Raw genomic sequence first — 13,533 nt, 5'->3', positions numbered from 1 at the left:
AACACCTCAAAAAAGAGAACAAGAGGCAGTACTGACTGCCAGGGACCTAATCAGTATGGACATTAGTAAGATGTTGGAACTAGAGTTCAGAATAACGATTATAAAGATACTAGCTGGGTTTGAAAAAACATAGAAGACACTAGAGAATCCCTTCTGGAGAAATAAAAGAACTAAAATCTAACCAAGTCAAAATAAAAAAAGCTATTACTGAGAAGCAATAAAAAATGGAGGCTCTAGGATAAATGAGGCAGAAGAAAGAATTAGTGATATAGAAGACCACACAATGGAGAATAAAGAAGCTGAGAAAAAGAGAGATAAACAACTACTGGAACACGAGGGGAAAATTTGAGAGATAAGTGATACCATAAAGCGAAACAATATTAGAATAATTGGGATCCCAGAAGACGAAGAAAGAGAAAGAGGGAAGAAGGTATGTTGGAGCAAATCATAGCTGAGAACTTCCCTAATCTGGGGAAGGAAAGAGGCATTCAAGTCCAGGAGGCACAGAGAACCCCCCTCAAGATCAATAAAAATAGGTCAATACCTGGACATATAATAGTGAAGCAATGGACAGATCATCTAAGCAGATTGATAAGGAAATAAGGGCTTTGAACGACACATTGGACCAGATGAACTTCACAGATATATTCAGAACATTCCATCCCAAAGCAACAAAATACACATTCTTCTCGAGTGCACATGGAACATTCTCCAGAATAGATCACATCCTGGGTCACAAATCAGATCTCAACCAGTACCAAAAGACTGGGATCATCACATACATGGAGGCTAAAGAGCATCCTACTAAAGAATGAATGGGTCAACCATGAAATTAAAGAAAAATTTTAAAAATTCATGGAAACAAATGAAAATGAAAACACAACTGTTCAAAATCTTTGGGATGCAGCAAAGGCAGTCCTAAGAGGGAAGTATACAGCACAACAAGCCTTTCTCAAGAAACAAGAAAGGTCTCAAATACACAACCTAACCCTACACCTAAACGAGCTGGAGAAAGAACAGCAAATAAAGCCTAAACCCAGCAGGAGAAGAGAAATAATAAAGACTAGAGCAGAAATCAATGAAACAGAAACCAAAAGAACAGTAGAACAGCTCAATGAAACTAGGAGCTGGTTCATTGAAAGAATTAATAAGACTGATAAACCCATGGCCAGACCTACCAAAAAGAAAAGAGAAAGCACCCAAATAAATCATGAATGAAAGAGGAGAGATCACAACTAACACCAAAGAACTACAATTATAAGAACATATTATGAGCAACCATAGGCCAACAAATTAAACAATCTGGAAGAAATGGATGCATTCCTAGAGACGTATAAACTACCAAAACTGAACCAGGAAGAAATAGAAAACCTGAACAGGCCCATAACCAGCAAGGAAATTGAAGCAGTAATCAAAAATCTCCCAACAAACAAGAGCCAGGGCCAGATGGCTTCCCAGGGGAATTCTACCAAACATTTAAAAAAGAATTAATACCTATTCTTCTGATACTGCTTCAAAAAATAGAAATGAAAGGAAAACTTCCAAACTCTATGAGGCCAGCATTACCTTCATCCCAAAACCAGACAAAGACCCCACCAAAAGGGAGAATTACAGACCAATAGCCTGATGAGCACGGATGCCAAAATTCTCACCAAGATACTAGCCAATAGGATCCAACAGTACATTAAAAGGATTATTCACCACAACCAAATGGGATTTATTCCTGGGCTGCAAGTTTGGTTCAACATCCACAAATTAATCAATGTGATATACACATTAATAAAAGAAAGGACAAAAACTACAGGATATTCTCAATAGATGCGGAAAAAGCATTTGACAAAGTACAGCATCCTTTCTTGATTAAAACTCTCCACAGTGTAAGAATAGAAGGAACATATCTCAATAGCATAAAAGTCATATAAAAAAACACACAGCAAGTATCATTCTCAATGGGGAAAAACTGAGAGCTTTTTTCCTAAGGTCAGGAACATGACACGCCTGTCCACTCTCACTACTGTTGTCCTAGCCTCAGCAATCAGACAACATAAAGAAATAAAAGGTATCCGAATTGGCAAAGAAGAAGTCAAACTCTCACTCTTTGTAGATGACATGATACTCTATGTGGAAAGCCCAAAAGACTCCACCCCAAAATTGCTAGAACTCATACAGGAATTCAGCAACGTGGCAGGATATAAAATCAATGCACAGAAATCAGTTGCATTTCCATGCACTAAGAATGACACAGAGAAAGAGAAATTAAGGAATTGATCCCATTTACAATTGCGCCAAAAAGGGGCGCCTGGGTGCCCAGTCGTTAAGCGTCTGCCTTTGGCTCAGGTCATGATCCCAGTGTCCTGGGATCAAGCTCCGAGTCGGGCTCCCTGCTCCGCGGGAAGCCTACGTCTCCCTCTCCCACTCCCCCTGCTTGTGTTCCCTCTCTCGCTGTGTCTCTCTCTGTCAAATAAATAAATAAAAAATCTTAAAAAAAAAAAAACAAAAAAACAATTGCACCAAAAACCATGAGATACCTAGGAATAAACCTAACCAAAGAGGCAAAGGATCTGTACTCTGAAAGCTATAGAACACTCATGAAAGAAATTGAGGAACACAAAGAAACGGAAAAATGTTCCATGCTCATGGATTGGAAGAACAAATATTGTTAAAATGTCTATGCTACCCAGAGCAATCTATACATTCAATGCAATCCCTGTCAAAATACCATCAACATTTTTCACAGAGCTGGAACAAATAATCTTAAAATTTGTATGGAATCATAAAATAGCCAAAGGAATGTTGAAAAAGAAAAGCAAAGCTGGAGGCATCACAATTCCAGCCTTCAAGCTCTATTACAAAGCTGTCATCATCAAGACAGTATGGTACTGGCACAAAAACAGACACATAGATCAATGGAACAGAATAGAGAGCCCAGAAATGGACCCTCAACTCTATGGTCAACTAATCTTCAACAGAGCAGGAAAGAATGTCCAATGGAGAAAAGACAGTCTCTTCAACAAATGGTGTTGGGAAAATTGGACAGCCACATGCAGAAGAATGAAACTGGATCATTTCCTTACACCAAACACAAAAATAGACTCAAAATGGATGAAAGACCTAAATGTGAGACAGGAATCCATCAAAATCCTAGAGGAGAACACAGGTAGCAAACTCTTTGACCTCGGCCGCAGCAACTTCTTGCTAGACACGTCTCCAAAGGCAAGGGAAGCAAGGGCAAAAATGAACTATTGGGACTTCATCAAGATAAAAAGTCTTTGCACAGGAAAGGAAACAGTCGACAAAACCAAAAGACAACCAACAGAATGGGAGAAGATATTTGCAAATGTCTTATCAGATAAAGGGCTAGTATCCAAAATCTATTAAGAACTTATCAAACTCAATACCCAAAAAAGAAAAAATACCATCAAGAAATGGGTAGAAGATATGAACAGACATTTCTCCAAGAAGACATACAAATGGCCAACAGACACATGAAAAAATGCTCAACATCATTCATCATCAGGGAAATACAAATCAAAACCACGATGAGATACCACCTCACACCAGTCAGAATGGCTAAAATGAACAAGTCAGGAAACAACAAATGTTGGCAAGCATGTGGAGAAAGGGGAACCCTCTTACACTGCTGGTGGGAATGCAAGCTGGTACAGCCACTCTGGAAAACAGTATGGAGGTTCCTCAAAAAGTTAAAAATAGAGCTACTCTACAACCCAGCAATTGCACTACTAGTTATCTACCCCAAAGATACAAATGTAGTGATCTGAAGGGACACCTGCACCCCAAAGTTTATAGCAGCAATGTCCACGATAGCCAAACTATGGAAAGAGCCCAGATGTCCACCAACAGATGAATGGATAAAGAAGATGTGGTACACACACACACACACACACACACACACAATGGAATATTACTCAGCCATCAAAAAAAATCTTGCCATTTGGAATGACGTGGATGGAACTAGAGGGTATTATGCTAAGTGAAATAAGTCAATCAGACAATTATATGATTTCACTCATGTGGAATTTAAGAAACAAAACAGAGGAGCATAGGGGAATGGAGGGAAAAATAAAACAAGACGAAATCAGAGAGGGAGACAAACCATAAGAGACTCTTAACCATAGGATACAAACTGAGGGTTGCTGGAGGGGAGGAGGATGGGGTGATAGGGTAACTGGGTGACAGGCATTAAGTAGGGCACGTGAGATAATGAGCCCTGGGTGTTATATACAACTGATGAATCACTGAATTCTACCTCTGAAACTAATAATACACTATATGTTAATTAATTGAATTTAAATAAAATAGAATTTAAAAAATTAAATTAAAAAAATTTTTAAAAACCAACAGCGAACATCACCTTAATGGTGAAACTTTGAAGATTTCCCTCTGAGATCAAACAGGTATGACACCTATTTCCAATTCTGTTCATCCCCAAATCTTAGTAGTTCTATTTCCAATATTTACCCCAAATGAATTCACTGCTATCTTCAGTGCCTCCATCACCGTTTCAAGCTTATTATCTCTCATGTAAATTATTGCAATATTTACCTTAATGGTCTCCCTACTTTCACTCTTATCCTCCATAGTCTCTTCTCTACATAGACAGTTATCTTCTTAAACATAAGTTACATTTAAGAGACTCCATACTTAAAACCCTTTAATGGCTTCCAATGGCTTCCCGTGGTAATGAGAATAAACTCTTCACCAGGACTTATAAAGCTCTCCAAGATCTGGTTCTCCACTTGCCTTTCAGACTTCACACTTCATCTCATGCCACTGTCTTCCTCACTATTCTAGCCACACTGGCACTTTTATTCCTGTACACACAAAGCTCTTTCCCAAGCCACTGAATTTATATTTGCTATTCTCTCTTGGCAAAAAAAGCTAAGAAAAGCACTCTTTGTAGCATTGCGTATGTCTCTTTTGTAGCATTACCACAACTGCAATTTAAAAGCCTGTTATGTAAATCAGTTATTCCTAGTATTTCCCCAAACTACCTGTGCCCCAAGAGTAAATTCTATGTGAATAAGGCTGGTGTCTCTTATGCTCACTGTTACATTCTGAGAAACTAGCACATGCTTTGTAAATAATAGGAGCTCAATATATATTTGCTGAATGAGTAATTAAGAAACAATCTTTTAAGTTACCTTTACAATCACTTGCCTAGTTTTTCTCCTTCTGGGAATATTTTCAAATTCAGTGACGTATTCAAAATTCACAGATAAAAATATTAAATACTATCAAATCAGGATCACCTAAACATCTTCACTGTTTGAAATAGTCATTGAACATCATTCCTGTCTAATCTGCAGACCAGGTGGCATTTAAGTAAGTGATGAGATTCAAAGCTTATTGAAATCCTCCTTTTTAAAAAAAAATTCTATTTATTATACAACTATAAGTTCCACCATCAACAGAAATAGGGTACCCCAGATCATCATGTTAAACTTCATTTGTAAAATGCTGTTACGGTTGAACTCTTGGTCACTGCCACATTAACTAATTATTGGTTCTAAATCTGTACACCTGGCACTCAGGGGTGCTACAGCATACTCACAGAAGTGTCCTGGGTTATTTTAAATTTTTGAGAGAAACAGCAATTTTTGACATCTGTCAGGCACTGTGTGAACTACTAGCTCAAAATAGTACCCATTTGTATTACATTCATTTTGATAATATATTATTGCAAAGCTGGATTTTTGGCAGTTGTTATGATATGAAGCAAGTACTTTTTATCAGTGTGGTACTGGAAATGAGGGTGGCAGTGTCCTATATGATTCCAAGATTTGAGAAGTTGTGTAGTGTTCAACAGGCACACACAGCCATTTAGTAAATAACTGTGATTATTTAAGCATAAAATAAAAATATTATCTTTTCTTTCAATTTATGCATATTATTTTTTTTCAAATGGCTACTAAGCGGTTAGGACATAAATTTATTTCAACTTAACAACTTTTTAAGTTGTTTGGACCTAATGACTTAATAAATGGAACTGTTAGTTATTTCTTTTGATCTAAGGGCACCAATGAGCCAAGAAAGTTTGGGAATTACTAGTCTAACTAATCCAGAAGTCTTCAAACTACAGGGCCCAAATGGGCCCTTAAGAGTGTTTTTTGTTTTGTTCTACATTTTGAATGGGTTGTAGAAAACAAAACAAAAAAGAAAAAACAAAACAAAACAAAAAAACAGAGAACATACCAGAGACCATGCTGGTGACCACGTGAAATGCAAAACCTCAAACATTTACTTTCTGACTCTGGCTACTCCTGCATTTCACTACCAATTTCTAGGGTTAATGTATTCCACTGTGTCCACTGATAATGGGCTCTAGACCTGTGCTATCTGATACAGTAGCTATTTAAATTTAATTTAAATGAAATAAAACTTAAAATTCAGTTCTTTAGTCACAATAGCCACATTTCATGTGTTCAGTTGTCATTTGTAACTAGTGGTGAACGATGCTGGACAGTGCAAATATAAAACATTACCATTATCACCGAAAGTTTTATTGGACAGCACTATCAATACCTAGATTATCTTCTACTATGCTCTCTTATTCAGCATCAAGCATGTCACTGATTCTACCACTCCAAACATTTTTGTATCTATTTGTCATCTTGTAAACATTTCCAGCCATTCACATAGTCAAGGAGAATCATACTGCTTTGAACCCAACCTTTAATTAGCAAAATCTTACATTGACTCATCTCTGTAAGGCATCCTTCCCTTCAAGTTCCACCTCAAATGCCCCTTTCTCCACAAAGCCTCCTCTAGTCTCCAGGGCTAAAAGCATCAAACAAACTCTCCTTTTTCTGTGCTCCCATACCACCTTACAAAGTCCTATAATCCTTTACATTGTCTTGTATTATAGTTATTTGTGAATGTTAATTATTTTCTCTTTTGGACTGAAAATCCCTCCAGATTAGGGACTCTGAATCATTCGCTCCCGGCCCTAGCACAAGACAAGGGACCCACTAAATATCTGAGGAATTCGATTGATCCAATTCAATTGAAGTGAAAACTTCAATCTTAATATCTAGCTAGAGTAAGCTCTGCTCTGGTTTTCTCCGTCATCTCTCTACAAACTTATCTCTAAAATTCCAATCGGCAATATTTGAGAATTTTTTCCCTTAAACTCAGTACTGAGATAAGCAGCAAGAAAAAGGGGCTTTAATAAGCTCCGAGCTACTAATGGACACAGGGAGATATTTTCAAAACTCGTTTGTGGCTTACTAATACTGGCTTTATCTGTTAATGTTATTGCAACTGCAGGAAACCGAATGTCTGTTTAGTGCTGCCAGTAAATAAACTGCGACGAGCCGAGCGCTTAAAACCACTCAACGCTGTCACTTCACTTATAGCTACAAAAAGACCGAGTCGGAAATACAAACCGCCGGGAGTCCCCTAGGGAAGGGGTGCGAGGCACAGTCCCGGAGCCCTGACAGAAGATGGCGGGGCGCCGCGGACCGGCAATCCGAGCAGGCCCGAGGGGCTCAGGTGTGGAGGGAGAAGTGCTAGGGAAGAGGAAGGCGCACAAAGTGTAGGCTCAGGTGGGCAAAGAGCCCCGCAAACCGGCAGAAACTTCTACTCTGGGCCCAGCGCTTTCGGAGACCGCCTGGCGGAGGGAGCGTCCCCACGACCCACCACCGAGCCTTCAGAGCGCCCAGAAAAAACCTAATGCCCACCGCCCCGGAAGCCTAGAACGAAAGGGTCATTCTCTTTACCCACCGCAGTCCAGCTGCTTGACAAATGGTCCTCAGATTTGTTTGGGGTCCGCGCGCTCCTCAGAGAGCGAGCCCGCCGCCGCCCACCGACTAACCTCACAACGCCCAGACTACTTCAGTGAAGTATTCAAATCTAACCGCCTAGCTGTTACACATGCGCAAAGCCGCTCTACGCGTCGGCTCCGCCCCTTATACTCCGGAGCAACCCCCTTCCTGACTCCTTTAATCAAACTTCCTTCCCAGTCTGTATATCAATTTTATTTCCCTAAAGTCTATCTTATTTTCCACCGAATTTTCCTTTGTCCCGCTCCATTGCAGATCCTTCACATCGTGGGAGCAGCCATCTTCTTTTGATTACTTGCTGTAAAAATGATCAGATCTTTGTTTCCGTACAAAATGGCGGCTTCCATAACATTGCGTCACATCCCCCTAGTATTACTCCCTATAGCTACCAGGAAGGACTGAGCTTCGGGGACGAGGTGGCCGAGTGGTTAAGGCGATGGACTGCTAATCCATTGTGCTCTGCACGCGTGGGTTCGAATCCCATCCTCGTCGATTGTAGCTTTTTGCCTCAGATGAATGTAAATTTATTTGCGAGTGAAAACAGTTGATTATTCCAGTTACGGTTTACTACTCGATTTACTCTGGGAGCATCAATGTCTGCTTTGAGGTATTTGGAAGACAGCTTTTGGAGCATTCTAACGTCCCAGATAAACAAGAGGGAAAGAAACATCCCAGAAGACGTGTGTGCTTCATTTATTATCTTTTTATATGAAGTAAACAACAGTGCAAAGAATTCCATGTTAAATTAACCTAGCTTCTGAGTGAGGGACTTCAGTTACCATAAACCCCTTACCGCGGAGTTTTTAATACCTCTCCTTACTATGACATACCAGGCTATCACTGCAAAAGCTACTATAAGACACAGTGTTCAAGATTCTCTTCCAGACCCCAGCAGGCTGCATGTGCTCAAGAAAAGTATACATTGGGAAACATTAAAAAGATGTTGACAACATGCAGAAACTTAGTATCTAGAAGCCAGAGACTGAAGACCTGAAACATGGCTACCTTACCACGGAAGAAAGTGTTAAACCTGTTCTTAGATTTAAACAGAGAGGGAGACACAGAGGACAGAAATAGAATAGAGGGGTTCCCCTCTTCAAAGGTCATCAGGCACATTCATTCAACTCATATTAACCTTTATTTATCCAGTATTTATTATCTACAGGCACCACGATGAATTACATCACTTTAACTCGTCATAACCCTATGATCATGATAGACATTTTTATTACTCCTTTTTACAGATGAGGACACTGGAAGATAAACTTGTCCTAGGTTATACAGCTTCTATAACTATGTAAGAAAGGGCAGTGTAATCCAAGTCTGTCGAACTCTGCTGGGTCTTAACCTCCATTCAATACCGTGCTGGAGATTAGTATTTAGTGCTCATTAATCCCTTGCAGAAATGATTTACCTGTTCTCTCTCCCATGAGGCTGTGCACACTGCATACCTGGCACCTGGCTGGTGCTTCAGCAAGGTTTGCAGCACTGAGAGTAGGCAGTTGGCCCACTGCTGGGGTTCCTCCCCAGGTAAATCCAAATCCCTTGGGGATATTGATGCCTGTGTTGAGAGCTTTGGGTCGCCCCAGCACCTGTCTTCAGCCTTGCTCTCCAATCCATTTGCCACCTGCTCTTAAGAAGGGTTTCTATCCCGGTTGCACACATTCATAAGGAGTCCATTAGAGTCCACATTCATAAGAATTCAATTGGTTATTTGGTTGGAGGAAAAAGTGCATCTTTATTTTCACTAATCTATCATTGAAAGTACTGCCTTCAATAAAGGTAAGCAATGAACTATAGTAATATTAACCTTAACTGTAATTTTGTTACCAAGAGAAATCACATATTTTTATATCCCATTACCTGCTCATCACTATTTCAAATAAATTATTAGACCTGCCATTAAGTTATGCATTCCTAAAGAAGTACATACAGTATTATATTATTATATCACAGATATTAAAAATATTTCGATAACTGTATTCCAACATAATTGTTGCCTTTGTATTCCAACAAACTTAATTTTATGCATTTAAAAACAACATCCTGAGAAGGGACCTAGTGACTTCACCAGACTGCCAAAGGGGTCTATGTCACAAAAAAAGTTAAGAACCTCTGAGACTTTTCTAAAGTGCCCTGAACACACTGATCTTAACTTGTTCTGAACTCAGATTTACTCTCTACGCCCAAGACCTATGCTATTCCTACTCCTCTCCCTGGAACATGTTTCTGCTCCCCTGTACCTCCTTCCCATTCACCTCTGCCTGCCTGGTTCCTGCTCCTCCTTTAGATCTTAGTTTAGATATCATCCCCATCAACAAGTCTCCCTTTGCCCTGCAACCCGCAGCCCCGTCTTAGATTCCCTGTAACTAGTCCCTGTGCTTTCTCTTGCTTCTGGAACTTTGCACTCCTCCTGGTTACTCCTGGGTTTCCCCCAGCATTTGCCAGACAGTATTTAAATGCCCTATCAGGGGGCACCTGGGTGGCTCAGTCGTTAAGTGTCTGCCTTCGGCTCAGGTCATGATCCCAAGGTCTCGGATCGAGCCCCGCATGGAGCCCCGCATGGAGCCCCGCATCGAGCCCCGCATCGAGCCCCGCATCGAGCCCCGCATCGGGCTCCCTGCTCCGCAGGAAGCCTGCTTCTCCCTCTCCCACTCCCCCTGCTTGTGCTCACTCTCTCGCTGTGTCTCTCTCTGTCAAATAAATGAATAAAATCTTTAAAAAATAAATAAATAAAATCTTAAAAAAAAATTAAATAAATGGCCTATTGGGACTGCTACCTCTCTAAAGACGGGCAAGACTGCATCACTTCTGAGTTATGCCTGCTTCTTGCAGTGACGACTTCCTATGGAAAACTGATAAGATCTATCAATGTATCAGATCTTATAAGATCTATCAAAGTGAGTGGATTACTTTCCCAAAGGAACATCTTCAGCTGTAGAAATTCTGAAAATACAAAGCACTGGAAGTGTCTAGAGGGAAAAAAAAAAAAAACAGACTTGTGAATGGAAACTCATTTTTCTGTTCTTCAGCTCTTTACCTATTTTCATGCTTAGTTCATTCATGATTTCTTTCATATGAAATTTCAGTAATAATTGCTATGACAGTTCCAGTGTTTTGCACTTCTGTAATCTCTTCACCTGTAAGAACTGTGCTTACTTGTAACTTTTTCTAAGAGAATCAAAAGAATCAACAACATGCCAGATTATTTAAAAACTCAGGGTGGGCTGGGGGGTACCTTGGATTAGTAATGGAAAAATACATTTGTAATAAGGCAGTAAGAGTTAGAGGCGCCATCTACTGGCGCAGCTGCAACTGCAAGACTTGGACAAGGTACTTCTAGAGGAATGGCTGCTACCTTTGGAAAGATCTCTATTACTCCCTGAAATTTGTCAACAAACCACAGGTCAGGGAAACCATTCTCCATCAACACCAGGGTTCTTCTTCACAAGGCCTATCCTGAACTTTTGCAGGGCTCCTCACCCTCTGGAAGACCACGAGAGAAAAAAATCATTGCGCAGTCAAAGGTGTTACCAAGGTATTCCAACTTACTTCTTCAGGGCCCAGGAGTGGGCCTTCATTCTCCAAGTCCAGCTTCAGGAAGACCCACTGTCCTTGGAGAATGAGGTGCTCTGGGAAGAACGATTCAGTGTTTAACTGGTGATGGTCAGCAGCCCTTCTAGGACATAGCTTTGAAGGAAGAATTGAAATCCAAAGAATTTGGTTTTGGTTTTGGGTTTTTTGTTTTGTTTTGGTGGGCCCCCAGTTTGTTTTTTAATTCTTGCATGAAAAACCAGACCTTGGGCTGCAAAGCTTGCAAAGATTGGTTTTGAGGGCACCTGGGTGGCTCAGTTAGTTAAGCGACTGCCTTCGGCTCAGGTATGATCAAGTCCCGCATCGGGCTCCCTGCTCAGCGGGGAGTCTGCTTCTCCATCTGACCCTACCCCCTCTCATGCTCTCTCTCTCTAAAATAAATAAATAAAATCTTAAGAACAAAACAAAACAAAAATCTCTTTAAAAAAAAAAGATTGGTTTTGAGAGGCAGGCAATGACAGAAGTGAGTTCAGTCTGTTCCTACCATTAGGAACTATGGTCTCACTGGAGGACCATTTCTGGGAAGACAGTCATGACAAGGCCTGAAGAAGTTCAAGAGTGAATCCAGTTATTCTTTGTGCCTGCAACACCAACTGGAAATTATTTTTCTTTGCTCAGATCATTCCCTGAGCTGCATGCTATCACACGAAAGCATCCCCTTTGTGGTAACAGCTTCTGGGGATGCCTACTGAGTTGAAAACTAAATGTTTTCATATTGAAGATCAATAGAGCAAAAACTGAAATCCAGTTTAGAGTAACGTTGCTTAGGAAAGACAACATGAATAAATGCTAATAGATTAAGGGAACTGGGGAGTAACACTTGCTATATCCCCTTGTTTTGTGTCTTCTGCTGAGGTAGCTCTGGATAGTTAGCAAACAACAACCAGTTACATCTTTCCTTCTCATCACATTGAGGAGGAGCAATGCCCCAGATTTCTAAACTCCAAAATTTGCATTTGAAATCTTCCAGAAAGTAGTAAAACTGGACCAAACCCAACTCCAAAAGGGTGAAGTTAATGGATGAAGGCAAGACCTGAGGATGTGACCAATGATTCCATGGAATTAGAAACAGAAGCAATAATTTTTTTTGATTGTGATACTATAGGGCAGTAAGTGTTTTATATTTCTCTTTGAGTCATTAACGCTGAGCACTTTTTCCTCCTTCAGCTTCCTCAAGGATTTTTACTTTCTTGAAATTCTTACCTAAATGTTTTGATTTATGTTTACCGATTCCTTTAGTAAATACTTAGAAGTGTTACTGATGGACAGATGAAGGCTGCATTTGTTCTGAATTATGACAGCATGCAAATGACTAAAATGGACTATTAAGAGAGACCAAGTCATCTCAATTATCAACTTCCTGTTGCTATATAGCTATGGATTTAGAATTCTGATTTTTAAATTCTTGAATGACACAAAACTCTACATGTGAAAAAAAAATTTTTTTCTAGCTTTTAAAAAGTTGAGGGGTGGGGTGCCTAGGTGCTTTGGTTGAGCATCCAACTCTTGGTTTTGGCTCAGGTCATGATGAGGGTCATGAGATCAAGCCCCGCATCAGCTCTGCACTCAGCAGGAAGTCGGCTTGAGATTCTTGCTGTCTCCATCTGCCCCCCACACACACACACACCGCTCTCTCTCTCTCAAATAAATAAATGAATCTTAAAAAAAAAATTTGAGGGGAGCCTGGCTGGCTCAGTCAGTGGAACATGTGACTCTTGATCTTGAGGTTGTGGGTTTGAACCCCAGGTTGTGTGTATAGATAACTTAAAAATAAGATCTTAAAAAAAAAAGAAAAGCTGAAATAGGTCCTGGACAATGGTTTCTGTGTACTCACTGAAAGGATCACTGCCAATAAACTCGCCTTTCGATGACTGCCCGCAGTCATTTTTGGTATAACATAGCAAATAACAGAGGCAGCCCTTATTTTAGCATCATGGGCTAAATTACAGAATTGTCTCGTAGTTCTGGAGACTAGAAGTCTGAGATCAAGGTGTCAACACGGTTTGTCCTTCTGAGGCCTGTGAGGGTGAATCTGTTCCACAACATTTTCCTAGCTTCTGGTAGTTTGCTGACAATTCTTGGCATTCCTTGGCTTGTAAAATTCTTAATTCTTACAATTTTGCCTCAATTTTGATTC

The 13,533-nt window shown here is 40.2% G+C and overlaps 1 protein-coding gene and 1 non-coding gene across 2 annotated transcripts in view; one reads left to right on the top strand and one right to left on the bottom strand.

The window, feature by feature from the left end:
• The window catches only part of KNL1 (kinetochore scaffold 1), a 65,041-nt gene extending 57,215 nt beyond the window's left edge, over window positions 1-7,826 (bottom strand). Inside the window, exon 1 of the mRNA XM_032418016.1 lies at window positions 7,744-7,826. The gene's annotated coding sequence lies outside the window, so the exon portion shown is untranslated. The remainder of the gene's footprint in view (window positions 1-7,743) is intronic.
• A 386-nt stretch (window positions 7,827-8,212) lies between these two features.
• TRNAS-GCU lies at window positions 8,213-8,294 on the top strand. Its single transcript has one exon. It is a non-coding gene; the product is annotated as a tRNA-Ser (tRNA).
• The last annotated feature ends 5,239 nt before the right edge of the window (window positions 8,295-13,533 follow it).

This window comes from Phoca vitulina, unplaced genomic scaffold (genome assembly GCF_004348235.1).
Source record: "Phoca vitulina isolate PV1807 unplaced genomic scaffold, GSC_HSeal_1.0 scaffold20, whole genome shotgun sequence".
Lineage (NCBI taxonomy): Eukaryota > Metazoa > Chordata > Mammalia > Carnivora > Phocidae > Phoca > Phoca vitulina.
The sequence above is the reverse complement of the archived record's forward strand: the minus strand, read 5'-3'. Positions and strand labels throughout refer to the sequence as shown.